General features: G+C 43.6%; 1 long non-coding RNA gene across 1 annotated transcript in view; it reads left to right on the forward strand.

The window, feature by feature from the left end:
• Positions 1-18090, forward strand: part of LOC132218786 (uncharacterized) — a 449343-nt gene that overhangs the window by 330492 nt on the left and 100761 nt on the right. The gene's annotated exons all lie outside the window — the stretch shown is intronic.

Genomic DNA, 18090 nt, shown 5'->3' on the forward strand with positions numbered 1-18090 from the left:
CAATGAGATAATATAGCCTACTGACAGAAGAGTAAACTGGGGCTAGAGCTCAGAGAAGTTAAGCAACTTGGCCAAGATCACACAGCAAATGGTACAATTGATTCCCGAACTAGACTTTGCTATAACTACAAACTATGTTCTTAACCAGTAGCCAAGTTATTTCCCAAATGCAATCCACCTATATTCAATCACAAGCAATGATTGTGGGTTTTTAATCTTTATTGTTGAAAGTATTACGTATGTTCCCTTTTCCCCCCTCCATTGACCCCCTCCAGCCCACCCCTGCCGCCTGCCCAGGCTGTCTCCACCCTATTGACTGTGTCCAAGGGTTATGCATCTTTGCATACAAGGTCTTTGGTTGATTACTTCCCACGCATCTACCCTCCCCACCTTCCCTCCAAGATCCCACACTCTGTTTCATGAACAAAGATCGTTTAAACCACTCATATCAGAATTTTTAGATGGACTTGAAAATGTGTATTTCTACCAAGCTTATCGGGCTTTCCTCATGCATGTTAATAGCTGAGAATCACGGAAATAGTCAAACAGGACCTATCACTCTTCCAAATGCGGTGCATACCTGCATATGGTAACAAATATATTGCACCTTCTTTTCTTTGAATCCATGCTCCACAAAATGAATGGCTAATGTTAAAGGGAAAGCTAGCGAGTCTACATGTGGAGCAGGATTCTGTTTCTATGTTAACTGAGAAAGCTGAGTTATTTAATAGATGAATTGCCTGAGTTATAGTTATAACTATAAGAAATGTACACTAGCTATGGTCCTTTTTGCCAAAGAAGGAGAAATCCAAAAGAGTTGTAGGAAAACAAACATGTATTAATTTTTATGAGCCATGACTATTTCATTTGGTTTAAAATAATCTAATTTTAATACCCAAATGAGTTTAGAATTGTAGTGGTCAAACTTTTTTTAAAATATATATATATTTTATTGATTTTTTTACAGAGAGAAAGAGAGAGGGATAGAGAGTTAGAAACATCAATGAGAGAGAAACATCTATCGGCTGTTTCCTGCACATCTCCTACTGGGGATGTGCCCACAACCAAGGTACATGCCCTTGACCAGAATCAAACCTGGGATCTTTCAGTCCACAGGCCGACGCTCTATCCACTGAGCCAAACCAGTTAGGGCTGATCAAACTCTTTAGAGTACAATTAAACACTCCCATTAAGCAAACATTAAAATGCACATACTATCTGACATAGTTATCATTGGCCCTGATTCCATCTCTAGGAATCTATTTTGTAGCAACATTATCAAAGGATAGGAATATATAGGCACAAGGAAATTCTTTGCAGCATGGTTTATAAACAGCAAGCAAATGGAAACATCCATCAGTCTTCACATTAAGGCAGTAGAGGACTGAGTTGCCCACCAATGGAATATTTTGTGGTCAGTAAGAAGGATAACACACATTTATACCTACGGCAAGTGTCCATAATAGTATGTACAAAAGGTATATATGTTTACATCTAATATTTGTGTACACACTCCACATATATTATATAAAAGTGTATGTATAAAATGCTATTATTTTTATTTTTAAAGCCATATCTACATATATATTTGCAAAGGCAAATATTTGGAAAGATACATTTCCATTAGCTAACCGATTTCTTAGAGGAAATGGGAATAACATATTTTTAGGAATGGTACTTTTCCTTTTTATCTTCTGCACTTTTTAAATAGCTTTATTTCCTTTTCAGTGAGCATGAATTGCTTACCCCTCTGGTCTCATCTTACCCCACTCTTTGATGGGTGATATTCTATCCATCGGAACCATTTTCTGGTTGGGAGTCTGAGCTGACACAGAGAAGACAGAGTTTGGCTAGTCATAACAGTCTGTGTGCCACAACGGCTTTTATATAATAAGGACAATGCAATGAAGGAGTCCTTTTGGCCAAGACTTTCACATTATACACATACACACAGAGGGTCCTCCCAGGCAACATTTTACAATCCCCTCCCATTATGAGGGCCCCGTTCCCCTAACACCATCACCATCCACACCTGTGGCAAGTGTGAAGGCACTATCAGGAAAATGGGATGAACAGCCTTGGTCTCCAAAGAAACAGTGAAGGTGTCCCCATTTCTTATTGACTTCCAGCACCGTGGGACAAACAAAACCTGCTCAATTACACTAAACTGTTCCGCAAGGTCCAGCAACCCAAAGCCAAACGAGAAGCTTAACCAGCTCAACATCCCTTAAATACAAGTGTTGTGAACAGAGTAATAAAACAAAGATCCCTATGAGGAAAAAGGGAGAATGGGGATTGCATTGTTAAGCAGGATATAGAGGCTTTCAGAGTCTGAGATGTGACTGAGATCCTTGGTCAGCCTCCTGGTTGACCTCCCTGGGGAATGCCCACCATGGACACATACATGTGCTGGGGAAGAGCCCTTCTCTGGGGGCTGCCCACCTCCTGTCTGTGTGAGGTAGGAGCCTGGGGTTTGCCCATGGTGTTGAGCAATCAATGGCCATTTTGGGCTGGTCTTGTGGTTTCTTTGGCAATGCAACACCCTTCTAATAATAGCAGGTTTCTGGTTTTTCTTTCTGTCAATTCTATGGGCTAAACAACCAGAAACAAAGAGCTTGTCCAATTATACATCTTGCATTTTAACTGGGGTCAGGAATGTGTGCTTCCTAGCACAGGCCTCAGTACTACAGTCACCCCTACATCCCTACCTCCCAGGCCTCTGGTGAGAGACCTCTGCTTCCATCTTGGCCCCTGCACAGGTGGGGCAATGTGAAGAAGTGATGATCCTCACCCGAGGATATTTTTTCCATTGATTTTAGAGTGAGGGTGGAAGGGAAGGGGAGAAACATCGATATGAGAGAGATATATCAATTGGTTGCCTCCCGCACAGGCCCCAACTAGGGCCTGGGATCAAGCCTGCAACTAAGGTACGTGTCCTTGACTGGAATAGAATCTGGGACCCTTCAGCCAATGCTCTAACCTCTGAGCCAAACCAGGTAGGGCCCAGCACAAATATTTATGTACCTTCACAAGAAGGGAAGACAAATATTTCCTACGAGAGGGCGGGAGGGGGAGTTAGGGCCACAGTGGGACTCTGTTGTTTTGTGTGTGTTTTTCCCTGTTATGTCTCCCACCTCCCACTCTGCTTGCCCTACCTTTAGCTTGCAGTAGAAATTTCTGCTTATGTAGCCCTTCTAGACTCCAGATGATGGCGACAGTCAACAGGTTGGGAAGGCCTTCCTTGGCAAAGCTGACTGTTTTTCCTTTCCCGATTTCAGATGAGCCCATTTCAATGTAGCCTCCATCTTCCTGGTGAATGCAAGAAGTAGTTATTATATTCCAGTATACAGAATCTTACCTATCAAATTCTTTAATGTTGCAGCCTTAGTGTTTGACACAGGGCCTTAGCACCCACCATACGACAGACCACAGTTTAACCAGCAGCAGCATCATGTGAGAGCAGTTCTCCAAGGTGGTGCCCAGACCACAGCACCTGAGAACTCATTAGAAATGCAAATTCCGAGCCCTCCTCTGGAAGGTGGAGCACAGCAATCCGGGTTTTAACAAATCTCCAGGTAATTCCCATGCACAACAAAGTTTAAAACCCACTTCCATTTAACAATGGTGCTCACCAAATTCCCTCCTACTTTTTCTGATCAGCCAATCCCACACTTCAGTCTGGGCTGTTACTTTTTTTTTTTAATTGATTTCAGAGAGGAAGGGAGAAGAAGGGAGAGATAGAAACATCAATAATGGCTCATAGCCACTTGGCCTGGAGGTCAAACCCTCCCTAGTATTAGCTACAACAATCAAGGTTTAACTATAAGACTGCGAACAAAGACCACTAGGGGGTGCACCAAGGAAGCATAACAAAATGCGGAGACAAAGAAACAGGACAAAATTGTCAATGGAAGATACAGAGTTCAGAACCACACTTTTAAGGTCTCTCAAGAACTGTTTAGAAGCCGCTGATAAACTTAATGAGATCTACAAGAAAACTAATGAGACCCTCGATGTTATATTGGGGAACCAACTAGAAATTAAGCATACACGGACTGAAATAACAAATATTATACAGACTCCCGACAGCAGACCAGAGGAGCGCAAGAATCAAGTCAATGATTTGAAATGCGAGGAAGCAAAAAACACCCAACCGGAAAAGCAAAAAGAATAAAGAATCCAAAAATGCGAGGATAGTGTAAGGAGCCTCTGGGACAGCTTCAAGCGTACCAACATCAGAATTATAGGGGTGCCAGAAGATGAGAGAGAGCAAGATATTGAAAACCTATTTGAAGAAATAATGACAGAAAACTTCCCCCACCTGGTGAAAGAAATGGACTTACAGGTCCAAGAAGCGCGGAGAACCCCAAACAAAAGGAATCCAAAGAGGACCACACCAAGACACATCATCATTAAAATGCCAAGAGCAAAAGATAAAGAGAGAATCTTAAAAGCAGCAAGAGAAAGAAACTCAGTTACCTACAAGGGAATACCCATACGACTGTCAGCTGATTTCTCAACAGAAACTTTGCAGGCCAGAAGGGAGTGGCAAGAAATATTCAAAGTGATGAATACCAAGAACCTACAACCAAGATTACTTTATCCAGCAAAGCTATCATTCAGAATTGAAGGTCAGATGAAGAGCTTCACAGATAAGGAAAAGCTAAAGGAGTTCATCACCACCAAACCAGGATTATATGAAATGCTGAAAGGTATCCTTTAAGAAGAGGAAGAGGAAGAAAAAGGTAAAGATACAAATTATGAACAACAAATATGCATCTATCAACAAGTGAATCTAAGAATCAAGTGAATAAGTAATCTGATGAACAGAATGAACTGGTGATTATAATAGAATCAGGGATATAGAAAGGGAATGGACTGACTATTCTTGGGGGGGAAAGGGGTGTGGGAGATGCGGGAAGAGACTGGACAAAAATCGTGCACCTATGGATGAGGACAGTGGGTGGGGAGTGAGGGCGGAGGGTGGGGCGGGAACTGGGAGGAGGGGAGTTATGGGGGGGGAAAAAGAGGAACAAATGTAATAATCTGAACAATAAAGATTTAATTTAAAAAAAAAAGAAAGAAAGAAACATCAATAATGAGAATCACTGATCGGCTGCCTCCTGCATGCCCCACACTGGGGATCGAGGCACGTGCTCTTGACTGGAATCCAACCCAGGTCCTTCAGTCCGCAGGGTGACGCCCTATCTACTGAGCCAAACCAGCTAGGGTGAGCTATTACTTTTAACTGACCCTGTAGCTACACACAGATACAGGACTCTATTTCTCAGGATGCTGGAAGTTTCAAGGAGGAAAACAAGCAAACAAACCTAACTCAAAGAGGCTTGAATACATGAACCTGTGGCTCCAAGACTGAAGGGTACAGGCAAGGCCCACGGGCCCTGTTTTCTTCTCTTTCTGATCCCCCTTCCACGTGAGAATGCCAGGGGCTTCCAGTACCTTCCAGTGCTCCATGAATCCTTCATTTTCTTCAGGGAACAGAGAGACTGTGTCCCATTGAAAAATATCACTAGGTTCTCTTGGATTTGCCTGACTTAAGGTCAGAATCCCAATTCCTAACCATTCACCGTGGCTGTGGGGATGGGTTTCACTGATTTGCTTCCAGTGGGTCTCAACCTTCCTAATGCCGCGACCCTTTAATACAGTTCCTCATGTTGTGGTGACCCCCAACCATAAAATTATTTTCGTTGCTACTTCATAACTGTAATTTTGCTACTGTTATGAATCGTAATGTAAATATCTGATATGCAGGATGTATTTTCATTGTTCGCGACCCACAGGTTGAGAACCGCTTGATTAACTTACGCGAATCAAGGCACATTCCTGGATAGTGGGTTGGATGAATTTCATACAAACTTGAAGTCTAAGGATGATGGGGAAGAGTGGCTTCTCAAAGAACTTTGGGTTTCTGGCATCAGGAAGGATGTAGAATAGAATAGATGCTGGTCAGGAAAAACCTATCTTCATTAAAATGTATTTGCTGGTCCTTTCCTGGGGCTTTTCCCCCTTGATGCATGAAGGACACTAACACTTTGTATGTGATGAACATTTCTTCTCCTGTGCTCTCTAGTTGGGAAGCTCTTAGTCTCCCCCCTCTTGATTTTTAAGAAGATGCTGACCTGTGTATTTCCTATTGTCTTACAAATGACTACTGCCCAAATCTGAGGCTGGGACATCACACTCTTCGTGGTTCCAGAGTAACCACCAGAAAATGAGACTACATGTCGGCTCCAGGACATACCAATGAGGGTAGGACTGGCCCCACCACAGCACCACCTAACCACTCCACACAAGCAGAAGGCCAGGGACAGGGGAAATGGAAGAACTGAGTCATCATTACTGAGTTTGTCCATATTGAGGAAGCGTGGGAAGTCCTTTAATATTAGTTGGCCAAAGGGGTAGGTGAGAGAGGACACCTTGCTATTTCTATTCTCCTTCTTTCCTGGGACCATCATCCTCAAAAAAATATTATATGGAGTTGACCTCATCCCCAGACACCAGGTGGGTCTTCATTAAAAGAAGCTAATTTTTATGAGAAACACACTCATAGACACAGAGAACAGACTGACAGCTGTTAGAGGGGAGGGAGTGGCGGGCCAGGTGAAAAAGGTGAAGGGATTAAGCAAAAATTAATTCATAGATACGGAAAAAAGTACGGTGGTTACCAGAGGGAAAGGGTGAGTGGGGGACATAGAAGAGAGTAAGAGGGGGATAAATGGTGATGGAAGGAGACATGACTTTGGGTGGTGAACATACAACACAATATATAAATGATATGTTATAGAATTATACACCTGAAACCTATATAATTTTATTAACCAATGTCACCCCAGTAAATTCAATTAAAAATAAATAATTTAAAAATACTGTATCAGCAACACCTAAAAAATATGCAAATAAACAAAAATAAAATAAGCCAATTTGCATCTTGGATTTTTTTTAACTTATAACATAAGCACTTCCCATGTTATTACATTGTGTATAAAGGCTCCCTAATAGTCAACCAAGTCAAGATGCTATCATTTTCTTCACCATTTCCATGTTGTAGATTATTTAAACTGGGTCTAATTTTAAATTGCTATCAATATTCTTATGCATAAACCTTTCTCCCATATTTGAAGTTACTTAATTAGGAAATAGAGTCCTAAACACGGATTATCTTGGTCAAAGGCTAAGATTATCTTAAGTTTCCTAATGCACATGAGCACCCACAGCTAACACGTCTTCGGGCCCTTCACTTTGTGTATATCGGGGCCCTTGTTGGATCTCTCTTATGAGCAGGTGTCTGAAAGGCTGACTGCACTCCTGACTCCTGAGGCCCAGGCCTTGCTAACACAGCTCTGTCCCTGGATGTGGTTTCAGTTGGGTTGTGCTGCTCAGGACTCATGGCATCACTGCACACGTCACACATATTCGGTTCGAACAGCTGTGGAATAACAGAGAAGTTTCTGCTCTGCTGAGGGAAACTATGACTAGAGAGCTCTAGTGAGAAGAAACCAGTTAAGTGTTGTCCCAGGGTGACATCAACTTCTCACCTCCTCTTGCTGTGGAAACCACTTCCCCATTAAACAGCCCCAGACAAGTGAGTACTTGGAACTATTATTGCAAATACACTGAGCCCTGTGGTTACCCAAGACCCCTCTTGCACGTACAAGTCAACAGGCACCACTACACTTAAAAACTTCCTTTCTCCACACCCCCCGTTTCCATCTCCCTGTGGTCCAGAGGACACAGCGTGGACCCTAGAAGGAAGCTGGCATCAGCGAGTCGTGGCCTTCACTGTCCTCCTCACCATGGCCCTCTGTTCCCAGGCCTCCTCTGACTAGTGTCCTCCTGCTGCCATTTGCTGTTATCCTCCACTTTCTGGCTCGGGTCAGACCATATCATCAAAGTCCTATGGATAGAGGCACCCAAGTGAAATCAAAACTCCCTGGGCTATCATTCAGGAAGCTTTTCTTTCCAAAGGAGCTTTAGCTTTCCGTTCTAAACACCTGGAAGGCAGGGCAGGGGTGTGCCTTACTTGGGGAATGGTTAAATTGAGTGGGTTTTCAACAAGAAGCAGAATCCAGCTTCACCTGCTTCCCAGGGATCAGCTCAGTAATAAACTCACCTCACTGGCACTTCGTAGATGATTTACAGAGATAGTCTCTTGCAGGAAAAATCTCTTCCCCGACCAGATTAAGCTTCCCAGATAGAACTAGAACAAGAGGCAGACTCTTCATTTATCAGCCTTCCCTGCAGGGAAAGATGGAAACCAAAGCTAAGGTTAGAGCAAACATGAGAGAGAGAGGAGGCAGTCCAAGATGGTGACATAAAAAGAGCCTTGAATTTACCTCCCCCCACGGACACACCGGATCTACAGCTGCATGTGGAACAATTTCCTAAAAAAACAAAAAAAAAACAAAAAAAAAAAAAACAAAAACAAAAAACAACCCTGGAAACTAGCTGAGCAGGTGCTTTGCATCTGCAAACAAGAAAAAGCCACACTGCAGTGGTTAGGAGAAGCTGAGACATAGTTCCATAATCCACAATCACGAGGGAATCGCAAACCCGGAGCTTCTCCCTGGGGAGAGAAGGGTGAGTGCCCCACATCAGGCACCTGAGAGACAAGCTCCCCAAACATCTGGCTTTGACAACCACGGGCTGTGTCCAGGCCCAGCGCAGAAGCAGCTGATTTTCCATCAGAGAGATTCTCTGGAAGCGCTGATTTTCCATCAGAGAGATTCACCTGCTGATCCCAGAGCCTTGGCCTAGGGGCCAGGCCTGCTGGGAAACTCCAGGGACAGAGGCACTGGGGAGCCATGGTCACGCTCTCTCTCTGCCTCACTGCAGCTGGCAGGCACCGTTTGTTTTTTTCTTTCTGGTTTTTTTCTTCCTTTTTTTACCCTAAACATATTTCCCTCTCGGCAGGTGCCATCTTTACCCTCCACCGGCGAGCACCATCTTTGCACTCTCCCTCTGCCACGCTCCACAGCAGCTCCCAGAGGGCCACTTTACACTGGTCTGGTGCCCTGGTCTTTGAGGCTGCCACCCAGGGGTGCCCCCTGATTACTGGCTCGAGTGGCTGGGGGAGGGTGGGGACTTGAGTTCCTGAGTCTCAGGGAACCGTAACCATCAGAGAGATGGCAACAAGGGGCTACTGCACCGTACAAGCAGCAGACAGAACATATCGCATCTCTCTGTGAAAGGGGCCTGTTTGCCTGCCCTGGTGCTTTGGCCTGAGGGGCAGGCTTCGGGTTTGGCACACATCTGGGGGCCACAGGTGCTCGCAAGGAACATAAGCCAGGGGACACTATCTTTACCCTCTCCCTCTGCCCCATTACCCAGGGCACACCTTCAGATTGCCTGGCCTGGTGGCCAGCAGGGCTTACACTTTTGGTCCCATTGAAATGTGTATACACTGAGTGGCCAGATTTTTATGACCACCCCATCAGTACAATGAAGTGAATTCATTATGCAAATAATAATAATAATAATAATAATAATAATAATAATAATAAAACTTGAGAGTATTTGCTTAGGAAGTTTTCAATATTCAGTATTTTTGGAAGTGTCAATGAAGTACTGATGTGGTGGTCATAATAATCTGGCCACTCAGTGTATAGGATGGAGCCAGTAGGACCTGTGTGTAGGGAGCAGCCTGGGAGCCAGGGACAGAAGAAATTGGGGAGGAAATGATAAAAGGGGGAGGCTGCCTGTAGAGACCCTCTAAATCATTGAGGAAAAGGCTAGGGATCTGAGCTTGGTCCTGAGAAAGCGGGCTGATCCTGTGCTTTCCGAGGTGGAGGGGTACAGGGTTGGGAGAGGGCAATGTGGGACCAGAATTCCCCTGCTGATTCCTCAATTTTGTTTATTTTTTTTTAGATATATTTTATTGTTTTTTACAGAGAGGAAGAGAAGGGGATAGAGAGTTAGAAACATGGGTGAGAGAGAAACATCCATCAGCCGCCTCCTGCACAACCACTACTGGGGATGTGCCCACAACCAAGGCACATGCCCTTGACTGGAATCGAACCCGGGACCCTTCAGTCCGCAGGCCGACGCTCTAGCCACTGAGCCAAACCGGTTACTGCAATGATTCCTCAATTTTTGTAATTCTATCCCTCTTCAGAGCTTCCAAACCAAAGAGGCCAGCAGGTCTGTGCCAACCCACTAGGTCCTGGTGTCAAGTACATCACTGACCTTGGAGCTGAACCCCCAAGTGACCTAGGATCAACAAGAAACCAGTTACATTTGAGGGCAGATTAGGGAGCAGGGGCCCAAGCCCAAGAAATGTTCCTTCAAGTCCCAAAGCTACCTCTCCTATGGGCTGGTTGCCAAGCAACCACACTCCTAATGTAAGTTTTAATTTATTTTAGACTATTTATATTTTGTAATGTATTTCCATGTGTTCTTGCCTGCTTTTCTGGGAGAGACCTCACAACATCACCCCTCCTCAGGCCCTCTGGTCACACAGTGGTTGACACATAGTGTGTAGGTGAGTAGTTCTATTTAGCTTGTTCTTCTAGGGGAAACTGTTCCAAAACCATCAACCAATAATTATTTATAGAATGTTAATGACCACTTCTGTATTCAATTGAGTGAAATAATGGGATTTTAAAAAAATGAAAACATTCTTAATTGTTTTATCAGAATATGTTATAGAATCATCAATAGTAATTTTATTGGCTTTGTTTTGTGACAAAGTCAGGATCTCTGGGTGGGAAAAAAATGATGGGGGGGCAAAGATTAGTAAAATCTGAAAAGGGGAAGTGAGTAGAAAGGAAATGACAATAATACCTGTATATTCCCAAAAGTTAAAAATAAAACATTATTTTTCAAAACAATGATTATTTTATAGACTTTTATGTACCTAGTGTATAATGTAATAGGTAAATATGTTCCTTTCTAGGTAAATACATTCTTGATATATAGTCATCTATTTAAGTTTATTTTTCATATAAATCAAGCTTCCTTAATAATTATGCATTGTCCTTTAAATCCTAAGAATTGCACCAAGAGCTAAGTACTATCACTAGCCCCAGTTGATAGAGGGGAAGGGTTGACTCAGAGAGTTAAACCAGCTTGCCCACTGTTGTGCAGCTAATAAATAATATAACTAAGATGCAAACCTTGCCCTCATTTCTCAGAGCATGCCAGAACCACCTGGGATGGCTGTTAAAAATGCTCACAGTAGAACTTATTGGTTTGGATCTGAGCATCTAGATTTTAACCAACTCCCCATGTGATTTACATGTAGACAGAAGACCAAAAACCACTGAATTAATCAATAAGGATTTACCACTCTTTTCTTAATAGAATATATATGGTAATTTTTAAAATAAGCCCTACTTGCTTTTGTTTTAAATAATCTATATTTTGTACCAAAAAGTGGATCTTGGGTAGTCAGGATTTTTGAAGAGCAAGACACAATTTATTTATTTTTTATTTTTAATATATTTTTATTGCTATCAGAGAGGAAGGGAGAGGGAGAGATAGATAGAAACATCAATGATGAGAGAGAATTACTGATCGGCTGCCTCCTGCACACCCTGTACTGGGGATCAAGCCCACCACCCAGGCTTGTGCCCTGACCGTGCACTTCCTAGTTCATAGGTTTACGGTCAACCACTGAGCCACACACACACCGGCTGGGCAAAGACAGTTTCTTAGCAAATTTAATAATTTACATACTTTTCAATCTAGCTACCTTATTTCTAGGAATGTATTTCAAGAAATTCTACCTAAAGACACACAGGTATAGGCACACGGATATTGTTTGTAGCCCTGCTTGTAAAAGCAATGAAAGAGAAACAAATTCATCAAAATAGGAACAGTTTAAAACATCATAATATGAAACCACTGAACGGGATGAAGTACATATAGATAATATTCGTGTGAAACTATGTATATAAAATATGTATATCAACAATCATACCAATATTTATATTATTACGTATTTGTTAGCCTGAGCACTTTAAGAAAAGACATCTTCTTGGAGCACCCAGCCCTGTGCCAGGTGCAAGAATTTACAAGTCAAGTGCAGACTGGATTCAGCACCAAGTGCAGACTGGACACAGCCAGAGATCTCTGTGGACATCAGCCCTGAGACCATCCCACCAGCTCCTGCTGGCAGAGTCCCTCCAAGCAGCGGTCTATTGGTAGGATGAGCCCATTTTGAGAGGCAAAGGGGATACTATGAGTAATTAGGCTGCCACAACTGATATACACTAGGTTTTCCCTAAGCAAGGAGGAATACATGATTCCCCAATCCATGTGCAGTGCCATTGGAAAGAAGGCTCAAGCCCAGCTACCTTCCACTGGGTCACCTGACCAATGGGAAACTCACTCCCTGTGGTGGGAATACAACAAATCAACAAGTTCACGCCAGATAGATAACAGATAAAAGATACAAACAAACAAAAGAGATAGTGGCCAGCCTAGTGGGTTCCTCCTTTGTGGAGGGAAGGTCATGACTTCTCCTCCTGTAGAAACCCACTGAGGGGTCTCAAGAGGGTAATTTATAAAGCCAAGTGATTCACTTCACAGTTGGATGTCATAGGTTGAAGGACCAATTGAAGGGAGATCAGAGATTCAGAAAGAATCACGGGTATAGTGATACTTAAGGCTCACTGATCAAGGCCTGCCTGAAGCTAATGCTACTTCTTGAAGTTTCCGGTATGTGAGCAAAGAGTTCCCTTTATTGTTTACGCCACATTGAGTCAGCTTTTCTGATACTAAAACTCAAACCACCCTAACTGATACAGAGCCTGAAAAATGCACTCGGCTGGGGCAGGAGGTGAGGTCGAAGTCAGTGAGGACACCCTTAGCTAGCCCAGCAGCTGGTTACCACCCCTCACCCCCACCCCCCACCCCATGGCCTGTTATAGATTCTTACCAAGGCCAGCTGCCAGCCACGGTTGCATCAAAAAGGGAAATTCAAGATGTTGGAGACTAGTTACTTCTTGCATAAATCAGTAAAGCCTGTTAAGAAAGAGATTAGCTGACTTTGAAGTTGGCTTCTCTGTTAGCAGAGAAGGAAAAAAGTTTATAAGAGTCCCTTTCTACTTACTGCCTGCAAACCCAGCTGGTTGAGAATCAGTGATCTGGAAAAGCAGAATTCTCCCCTCCAAGCTAATGTTTGTATAAGCAGAAATGGGAAGATGGGAGGCTAGGAAGGGGTCCATACACAGCCTGATCCTTCCCTCCTTCTTTTAAGTATTTATCTTGTGAACAAGATGAACAGTCGCGTTCTTTGTGAAGGCATAGTTGGGATGCGGGCAGAGAGGCAGGGAGCGAATTGTGGTGACCTCCATGCTGTGGCACTGTTTCATCAGCAGAGGGCAGTGTGGAAGCAGAAGTCAGTGAAATGAGAAGGCTGAGGCAGTGAAAGGAATGACTAGAGCTGCCAGAGGTGAGCTGGAGAGGCTCTCTGAAACCCAGTCCTCGGAGTGACCCCGGCTGACAGGTTTTGGATGCTAATTAACCACCCAGCAGAATTGACCAAAAACAGACCAGAAGCCTTAGAAAGCTGAAAGGAAGCTGTATTGCCTCTGAAACACCAAGGCTGGCCCCCAACAACCTACGACTGCACCCCAACAGTGGTTCTGTGCATTCACATCACCTCAGGAGTTTTTAGATCACTGATGCCCCACCCCACCTAACTCCAATTAAAGTGGTAACTTTTGAGTGAGGTCCTGGTATTGGGAATTTTTTAAATCTCCCCCCAATGATTCTAAAGTGAACTCCATCTCCCACAGGAAATAGACAGACTTTATAAGGGGTATTCACCTCCAATAAAATACAGGATTCCCAGTTAAATTTGAATTTCAGATACACAACAAATAATTTTTTGTACAAGTGTGCCCCAAATATTGCATGGGACATACTTTTACTAAAAAAATTATTCATACTCTATTTTTATTTGCTAACTCTGGCCACTCTAGCCCCCAAGCCTCACCTCAGATATGACTAGGAAGAACATTCTCCCAGCCCTGGCCAGGTGGCTCAGTTGGTTGGAGTGTCATCCAGTACACCAAAAGGCTGCTGGTTCAATTCCTGGTCAGGGCACATACCCAGGTTGCAGGGTTCAATCCCTGGTTAGGGCACGTACAGGAGGCAACCAATAGATGTTTCTCTCTCTCCCTTCCTCTCTCTCTTTTTACTGTGAGTTGAAGGGAGGCATTATTGTAGTCACAATATATGGAAAATTTTGTATTTTTCTTATTTATAGTTGATATTATGAGACTTTTCCAAATCATTCCAGTATTTTTAAAAGCTGCCTAATTTATTCAATCATCATCCTAGTGTATTAATGTTATCATGCATTATCGTAGCATGAACATTTGGACTGGTTCCAATTTTTTGTTATAAATAAACTGTAGCAAACATTTATATGCATAAAACTTTCTCCACAAATGATCTTATTTCCCTAATATATTTTCCTAGCTATAGACTTTCTGGGTCAAAAAAATAAGGACATGTAAGGCTTCTAATCTATATAGATGCTCCATATCAGATGCATGTTTATTTCCTTTCCCTACAGTTGAACCCAGTGATGACATATTGTAGGAACTTGTGAATGTTTGATGAAGGAAACAGTGATTTAAAAAAAGCTGACCTTATCACTCCTGTTATGCCTGTACCCCAAGCTTCCCCAATTCCATTCTGCCCATCTGCGTCTGGATCAAACATGGCTCAGGCTACTTAAGACTTTGTGACATCATGACATATGTCACACCTGTGAAGAACATAAGTCTGTGCTCTGTGGAAGGGAAAGGGGAATGGTACAGTTCATAGATAGATCTGTTAATGGTAGAAGGAATCAGCTAAGCTTGGTACCCTGGTGATAACAACTCCTGGCTTCCCCCTCACTGGTTAATCATTTCCTTCGAAGTGCCAACCAAGGTGATGTCATGCTCTTTTTCACCCAGAGTGTGGTTTAAGTGTGACTTGTGTGCCCAGGATGCTGTGGCATCATCACAGATGTCACCCCAGATCAGTGATGGCGAACCTTTTGAGCTCGGCGTGTCAGAATTTTGAAAAACCCTAACTTAATTCTGGTGTCGTGTCACATATAGAAATTTTTTGATATTTGCAACCATAGTAAAACAAAGACTTATATTTTTGATATTTATTTTATATATTTAAATGCCATTTAACAAAGAAAAATCAACCAAAAAAATGAGTTCGAGTGTCACCTCTGACACGCCTGTCATAGGTTCGCCATCACTGCCCTAAATGGTCAGAAGAGCTGTAACAAGTGTCATATCTGCCCTGTGGAAGGAATCACTAATCTATAGATCTCTCCATGAACTTACAGCTGACACTAACATCATATGACCTCCTCTCACTGTCCAAAATATTTCCACACAATCTGCCCCAACAAGTGAGCAACTGAGCTATTCTTGTATACCTGGAACCTCCACGTGACCGAGGTACCTCAGCATGTGCACCTCGTGACATGACACCATCCCCAGCCTCCTGTTCCTCACAGCCTAGAGTTGTCTATAAATAGGCAGGACATGAGTTGGGACACGAAATGGATGTAGGCAGAGGCAAGTGTCCAGACCCATCTTGGCTTTGCCCACACTCCTCCACCTGCCCAGTATCATTGAGGTTTCGAAGGCTGCTCTTGTTAACATCTCCTCACCACGGCCCAGTTCACAAGTCTTATCTGTACCACAGGATTCTCTCGACCCTCATCCTTGTTTCCCTTTAGAGTTGTGTCCCAAGGCTCTGGGATGTCTGAACCATATCATTTAAGTCCCATGGCTTGAGATTCACTAAGTAAAAGCCAAGAACTTCACAGAAGGTTTCAAAATATTCTGGGCTGTTTCCCAATGACTTTTATGTATCCTCATCTCTGGACATGAAAGACAGAGGAGGGCAAATGCCAGGTCCCACTGGTTCCCACGATGAGCCAAATGGCAGATTCTCCTCCGTTCTGCTGAAGAGATCCTCCCTATGAGTGATTTTCACAACCATCTGTGGACCAGATGAAGTTCCCCCAAAGAGATGGAACAAGGGCCAACTGTTCCAATAGCTCTATTCCCTGAAGAGGGAGCAAGACAAGGGCAGAAAGTCAAAACAAAAATTCAAGGTAAAGAAGAAGTGCTTAGCTTCCTTGGTTCCCTTTATGCCCTACTCTGAGACCCTGAGCAGTGACATCTCCATCAATTTTCTTCTGGTCCCCTCGGGTGGAAGAAGTTGAGTTGGCTTTTTTCGGGCTGATTTCCACTTCCTCGCAGTTAGGGCAAACATCACATTGCCTCGCTTACTTCTCTCCAGACCTGTCATAAATGTGTTGACTGCAGTGACACTAACAGACAGTGTTCCTACTGTTGTGTGATGTCAGTACTTTTCCTCCTTTCTGGAGAGAAGCAGGGCTTGTGGAGGAGAGATAACCCATGGGACACGGGGTGTGGAGAAGATAGTCATAGGTAGGGGGCTTTATTTCTTTCTGGTTTGTTTTTTTTCTCTTCCCAGGATTTTTGAAATAAAATTGCATATAAAATTTTGCATCCTGGAGAGAACCAAGATGGCAGCATAGGTTAACGCCGGAGTTTGCTGCCTTGAACAACTACTTCAAAAGTGAAACTAAAAAACGGAACGGCCATCACCCAGAACCACAGGAACGCTGGCTGAGTGGAAGTCCTACAACTAGGAGGAAAGAGAAACGCATACGGACACTCAGAGGAGGCGCAGTGCTGAAGTCAAATTCTGAGGTGCGGAGTGCGCGGAGAGGGCTGGCGGCGGAGGGCGCGTTGGCGTTTTCAATCGGGAGGGAGTCGCAGACTCTGAGCTCCAGATACAGGCGAGTCTTTAGGGACCCAGACTCAAACGGGAGAAGCGGGACTGTCTGGCTTCGGTCAGAGCGAGTGCAGCTTTCTCTCTGAGCTTTGCAGCGGGTGCTGGGACTCAGAGAGGCAGAGCCCCTGGGGACAGGACTGAGAGCCGCCATAACTGCTCTCTCCGGCCCACCCTGTTGATCCTGTGCGACCCACCCTGCCCAAGCCCTGCACAGAGGCATTTGCCGGATAGCCTCAGGCAAAGGCTAGATTAGCACCTCCCTAGAGGACAGAAGTTCTCTCACTGCTGACACAGCTGATTCTCATAGCCACTTGGCCTGGAGGTCAAACCCTCCCTTGTATTAGCTACAACAATCAAGATTTATCTATAAGACTGCGAACAAAGACCACTAGGAGGTGCACCAAGGAAGCATAACAAAATGCGGAGACAAAGAAACAGGACAAAATTGTCAATGGAAGATATAGAGTTCAGAACCACACTTTTAAGGTCTCTCAAGAACTGTTTAGAAGCCGCCGATAAACTTAATGAGATCTACAAGAAAACTAATGAGACCCTCGATGTTATATTGGGGAACCAACTAGAAATTAAGCATACATGGACTGAAATAACGAATATTATACAGACTCCCAACAGCAGACCAGAGGAGCGCAAGAATCAAGTCAATGATTTGAAATGCGAGGAAGCAAAAAACACCCAACCGGAAAAGCAAAAAGAATAAAGAATCCAAAAATGCGAGGATAGTGTAAGGAGCCTCAGGGACAGCTTCAAGCGTACCAACATCAGAATTATAGGGGTGCCAGAAGATGAGAGAGAGCAAGATATTGAAAACCTATTTGAAGAAATAATGACAGAAAACTTCCCCCACCTGGTGAAAGAAATGGACTTACAGGTCCAAGAAGCATGGAGAATCCCAAACAAAAGGAATCCAAAGAGGACCACACCAAGACACATCATAATTAAAATGCCAAGAGCAAAAGACAAAGAGAGAATCTTAAAAGCAGCAAGAGAAAGAAACTCAGTTACCTACAAGGGAATACCCATACGACTGTCAGCTGATTTCTCAACAGAAACTTTGCAGGCCAGAAGGGAGTGGCAAGAAATATTCAAAGTGATGAATACCAAGAACCTACAACCAAGATTACTTTATCCAGCAAAGCTATCATTCAGAATTGAAGGTCAGATGAAGAGCTTCACAGATAAGGAAAAGCTAAAGGAGTTCAGCACCACCAAACCAGGATTATATGAAATGCTGAAAGGTATCCTTTAAGAGGAGGAAGA

The sequence above is a fragment of the Myotis daubentonii genome, chromosome 16, assembly GCF_963259705.1.
Source record: "Myotis daubentonii chromosome 16, mMyoDau2.1, whole genome shotgun sequence".
Lineage (NCBI taxonomy): Eukaryota > Metazoa > Chordata > Mammalia > Chiroptera > Vespertilionidae > Myotis > Myotis daubentonii.